The sequence below is a fragment of the Cavia porcellus genome, unplaced genomic scaffold (assembly GCF_034190915.1).
Source record: "Cavia porcellus strain 051 isolate PalLab524CR breed Dunkin Hartley unplaced genomic scaffold, mCavPor4.1 scaffold_8, whole genome shotgun sequence".
Taxonomy (NCBI): domain Eukaryota; kingdom Metazoa; phylum Chordata; class Mammalia; order Rodentia; family Caviidae; genus Cavia; species Cavia porcellus.
The window spans coordinates 37,463,262-37,469,538 of record NW_026947491.1 but is presented as its reverse complement, the minus strand read 5'-3'; positions in this window follow the sequence as shown (position 1 = coordinate 37,469,538).

Sequence of the window (6,277 nt, the reverse complement as noted above, 5' to 3'; positions counted from 1 at the left end):
CTTTCTGCATGTTATTGCTAGCGAGCTGCTCTGAGATAATTAACTCCTCTACCCTCTTTCCACATGGTTATTGCAGGTGTGCTATTCTGAGATAATGTTTAATTGCAAGGTGGGAGTAGCAGAATGCACCAAAAGCTCCAGATGTTATCAGATCTAAGTCAACTAAGGTGACAGTTTTATAGCTTTGCGGATTTTTTAGCTTTAAATATCCCTCCCTTAGTCTGTTAGGCATGCAGTCTCTGGGTTGATCCAAAGGGGGCTGCGTCGCCAGGCCTTTGCTCTGAATTTTCTTAATTTCTTGCTTCCTTGGATTTTATTCCGGGGTATCTCACAGAGCAGAACAATGATAGAGAAACAAGACTTCAAAACAAGGTTATAGGAAATCAACAATGGCTTCCATAATGTCTCTTGTTATTTATTTTTTTCAGAATAGTTGTCCATACCAACAGATGTAATACAATCAATCAAAACAAAACATTGAAAACATTGCAGGACTTCAAAACACGATAGTAGGCTACCACAATATATCCTGTTATCTTCAAAATAGCTGTCTATACTATCAGACACAGTAAAATGAAACAGAACAAGACAGAGTAAAACCAAACCAAACCAAACCATGAAAACAATACAAGAATTCAAAAGAAGAGAACAGGAAATGAGCAATGGTTACCACCTTCCTGTTTTAGACTTTTCCTTCCCCTTTCACTTTCATAATATCTATTGTGCTTTTGGGATTCCACTAACTCTTTCAGTTTTTTATACTAGGAGATAGCACGATGTTCATACATGTGAGCCTGATCCATTTCATGCATGAGCATGATCTCAAGTTGCATCCATTTACCTGTGAGGTTATCCTTCTTTATAGCTGAGTAGCTTCCCATTGTATGAAAATACTATATCTGGGGCTGGGGATTTAGCTCAGTGGCATAAGCGCCTGCCTTGCAAGCAGGTAGTCGTGAGTTCGATCCCTGGTACCAATAAAAAAATTTTAAAAAAAAGAAAATACTGTATCTTTCTTATTCATTCTGTGGTTGAAAAGCTACCCTTGCTTTTCTCTGGTTTCCCGTTGCATGGAACATTGTTTTCCTCCTTTGACTTTAGGTCTATGAATTTCTGTTTGAGTTAAATGTGTTTCTTGTATACAGCACATTAATGGATCTTATCTCTTGCTCCACTTTCTCTGTATTTCTTTTCATTGGTGAATTGAGGCCATCTACATTAACTGTTACAATAGGCATGCATTTGTTCATCTCTGACATGCTATTTTCCTAATGTTAGTCCTCTTCTTTTCCCTTTCATGCAGTTGCCTGCCCTGTTTGGCAATTGCCATCTGCAGCTATTCCTGAAAACATGGCCATCTTTATCTCTTTTTGTAGCACTCTTTGTAGGGTTGGTTTGGTGGTCATGAATTCCTTTAGTTGTTCTTTATCATGGAAGTATCTTATTTTTCCATCAGTTTTGAAAGAGAGTTTTTCAGGATACATCAGTCTGGATTGGAAGGTTTTTTTTTTTTCAGGCTTTGAAACACTTCACTCCAAGCTCATCTTAACTTGATGGTTTGTGTTGAGAAGTCTGTCATGATTTGGATGGGTTTTCCTTTATTGGCAATGTTCTTCTTTTCTCTAACAGACTTTAATATTCTGTTCTTGTGCTGAATTTCTGGGTCGTTGATTATTATATGTCTGGGTGTAGATTTATTTTGGGTATGACTCATTGGAGTCTATATGCCTCACATATCTGTATGCCAAGTCCTTTTCTTATGCTTGGAAAGTTTTTTACTATTACTTCTGTAAATAGTCTTTTCATGTCATTTGTGTTGGTCCCTTGTTGGGAGCCATGATGCTAGAAATTGACCTAGGGCATGACCCAAACATAATCCTCCCAGAAAGCAAAGAGCTCCTGGGTCAGCCAGATGAAGAAGTTGCTACAGTCCAGAAAAACACCAAGCCCCTTGACAATCCATGCAGTGGGTTACTAAGCAGAGGGGCTGAAATTGACATTATCTTTACTAGTATATAAATAAACATCCTGCATTGGTTGAGCAGTATCTTTCCTCCCAGCAGGAGGATAAGGACTCCACCTGACCCCAGCTTTGCCTCTTCTCTGATTTTCTCATCCTCTTGTTGTCCTTAACCACAAGAACCTCAGGAGCCACACTGGGTTGCAGCAGCCCCTCCTTTTTCACTGACACCAATCAATCTTAAATCACTTTTCTTTGAGTCATCTTGCAGCTGTTAAATTGTTATTTCCTAGTTCCTTGTTGTTTTTAAGCAATCTTTTCTTCCGTGATCATTAGCTGCAATCATGTCTTCAATGTCTGAAAGTCTACCTTCAGTTTCTTTCAAGCAGTTTTGCTAACTTTCAATGAAGTTTTTACTTTCCTGGGTGTCTCTTTGAATCTGTTTCATGCATTGTACAAGGTTTCCATCATTTTCCTATGCTCTTTTTTTTTTTTTTAAATCTAGGTCTTCTTTAGATATGCCCAGCAAGTTTTCATTATGCTTGTCATTTGTTCTTTTACCTGAGATACTATTTCTGCTTTGATCACTTTTTTTTTTTTTTTGGTACCAGAAATCAAACTCACCACCTTGTGCTTGCTAGGCAGGAGCTTATGCCACTAAGCTAAACCCCTGGCCCTGCTCTGATTAATTTGATAGCCTCATGAAGTTGTTTCTTTACTTTGGTTGCTATCTTTCAAAGATTTCAGGTGTGTTACTTTCATTTTCTTCCATGTCTATATCCCCTAGATTTGTTCTGTGTGGGCTGGAGGTCTGAGATTGCTCCTTTGTCTTGACATTTTCCTGGGTTCTTCCCAACAAATCATTTGTGGGGTTCCAGGTGCTTTGCATGTTGGCTGCTCCTCTACAGTGCAGAGGAATGAGCCAGAATCTGATTTCTCCAAGCCTAAATTGTAAATTCTTACAGGCCATGACAGAATTTTATTTATCTTTCAACTATCAGTGCTTAGCATACAGCCTCATACACAGTAGACGCTCAATGGAAGACAATTGTTTGTGAAGGACTGTAAAGAATTCATTGTACTTAACAACTATGAAGTCACCGATGACTTTTTTTCGGAACAGTTTCAATGCTGTAGGGATGGCATAAACCAAAGTGCAGTGAGTTTAAGAGTGAGTAGACTGGGGCTGGGGATTTAGCTCAGCGGCATAAGCGCCTGCCTTGCAAGCAGGAGTCGTGGGTTCGATCCCCAGTATCGATAAAAAAAGAAAAAGACAAAAAAAAAAAAAGAGTGAGTAGACTGCCTGTAATTCCAGTGTGAGGCAGGAGGATTGCTGCAAGTTTTATGCTAGCCTGGGCTACATAGTGAGTTCAAGGCCAGCCTGAACTGCTTAGCAAGATCATATCTCAACAATCAAAAGATTGTAATGAGCACTCCATACAGAGTACCAGACATTAGGGGCCCTACTATAAAAGAGATAGTGTAGGAAGATTAGAAAAAGATGAAACTAAATATCTCAATACAAAAACATGCCAAGGCCATGAACAGTCCATGTATTCTGCTTGTAGTACAGTGGCAACACAGATGTCAGTGATTTTATCCCATGAATTCTTCACCCAAGTCATAAGTTCTTGCAGCCTGGGCTTCACAAAGTAGATCAAATGTTAACTGAAGACTTAAGAGACAGCCATAGGTACAAAGACGACAACAGTTAAGAATAATGGTCCACACAAAAATGAAGAAAAATGGCAGGCACCAAAATCTGGAAAATGTTTATTTATTTCCCACAAGTATATTAAGTATGTCTCCTACAAGCAACAACATATTCAACTATGGAGATTCATAGCAGACATATCAATATTTGTTATCAAACACACACATGACTTGTGCATTGTGTCTGTACTTCAACTGGTCACTGAGGAATATGTCTCAGGTTCATCTGCTTACACAGGTTTTACCTCTTGCCCAAAGATGACTGCTTGGTTATTTACAAATACTTAAGTATAATTTATATTATCAGTTAATTATTGACATCAGTAATATTTACTTTAAATATCAATATTAGTTTATAATTTGGTGTATCCATCATGTGTTGCAACAGATGTACTAAATGAATCTGTCTGGCTGATAATCTTACCCTTATTTTTAGAGCAGCATTTATTAGAAGCATCTTGAAAAAGCATGCTAGGGTTTTTTTTTTCTGCTTAGGTCTTATTTTGGGAGAAATATGATAACTGGCTCATGTCTACCTAAATGCTATCATCAGTATCTAGATCTTTTTTAGTGTCTTCATTCTATCTTCTGTTGAAGGGAAGTCAGTGTCCTTAGGATCTTTCTTCATGAAGAGAGCTTACATAGCTCCAGCAATGAGTCCAACAGAGAACAAAAGTCCTTGATCTAATTCTGAATAACTTGAATTGATTCATGTGTCCATCCTTGAACTGCAGAACATTATAACTATTGGGACACACATTCTCATTAGCAGTTGTGAGTCAGTCCAACACATAAGGTAGAGGAACCTGCTACAAAAAAAGAGTGCTATTATCAGAAAAAGAAGAAAGAAATGCTGAGTGGCAAAGCCCAATCTTTTACGGGTAGTAGCTGTGAAAAATGAACATATCATTTGAAAGGAGGGATTTTTTTAAGACAAGGTCTCTCTATACAGTTCAGGCTGGCATTTAACTCACTATGTGGCCCAGACTGCCCTTAAACTCATTGTGACCTTCCTGCCTCAGCCTCTTGAGTGCTGGAATTACAGGACTGTGCCACCATACCCAGGCTTATATATGTTTCATGTCGTCAATCTTACTTCCTCCCTGCAATGGAAAAATTTCTGAACCCTTTATATTATCTTTATTATTTTTTTCTTTATTATATTATTCTTTATTAGACATTTCATATACAGCAGTTAATCTAGAAAAATATATTTAAAATTTTTTCAACAGACTATGCTCCCTGTAATAAAATCTTTTAAACCCTGTTTTATTATACATCAATATACATTAGTAATGTAAAAAGAAACTCAAATTTAGCAAAGTCATTTTTCAACATCCATCTAATGTACACACATGGTTTCTACTATCAGATTGGAGAGTTAGACTTCTCTAATAAATTTTTTCTAACATATTCTGTACATATTAAATAAATCTAAAATGTTCCTGTTAGTGCATTTACCATTTAGCAAGTTTATTCAGTATTCTTCCATTACAGTAAACTGCCTGTAAATGTAATTAAAATCTAAAAGTGCATACTGTTAGTTTCTTAAGGAATGGCCTACTTCTGGAGGAAACCTAATGTTTGTGGAAAAGATTACCAATGTCATGATTAGAAGGTTAAAAGGTACTCTGAGACTATGTAACACGATTAGGTACACAAACTATAGAACATTAGTGCTTAGCCCATATTTACATCAAATAATGTCTGTTTCCACAGAGTCATACCAACAACTCAATATGGCACTAAGTATAACTAGGATTATTAGCTACAATTCAGCATAGCAAGATAGCTCAAAAATGCTCAGAACTGAATTATGCTAGCTAGAAGTCCAGTATATCACAGTGTTTTAAGTAGAAGTAGTATGCTGCCCAAATATGCAACTACCATATCCAGTTGAGATGCTGTACACCACAGTGGACAACAACAAGCCTCACCAAGAGTTACAGTTAGGTTACCATGGACTCTAGCATTAGACTGCCACTGCATGAAAAACTCTGAAAAAGAGATATACAGGTTCAAAAAGGATGTACTTCATTTTGTTGTAAATGCCCAGGGTGTTTTTAAAATAACTGATTGTAGGTATTGTTCCACCAAGTGAAGAACTTACAGAACATGAGGAGAAATTCTACTTATCCAGTTTCAGGGGGGAAATGTAGTTTTTCTTACCAAATTATTTAGTATATATGACTGGTTAGAATTCTAGGTTTTGATTTGTACTGAAATTCAGAATATGAAAGGAAAACATTCAGGAAATGAATCCAAGAATTACAGTTCTATCACCTTGCAAGAAAGCAGCAAAAGACAAAAAAAAAAAAAAAAAAAACTGGGACTGAGGATTTAGCTCAGCAGCATAAGCACCTGCCTTGCAAGCAGGCGGTCGTGAGTTAGATCCCCGGTACCGATAAAAATGAGAAAGACAAAAAAAAAAAAAAAAAAAAAAGCAGCAAAGATGAGGGCCTAACAGACATTTTCACACTCCCCTTCCCTTCTGACCCCTCAAAAAGTACAAAATCAAAAGAGCCACTGCTTAGCCCCAAAATAAAACACACTGAATATAAAGATCTGAAACATGATGGAATCCAGCATCTACCCCACATGTTA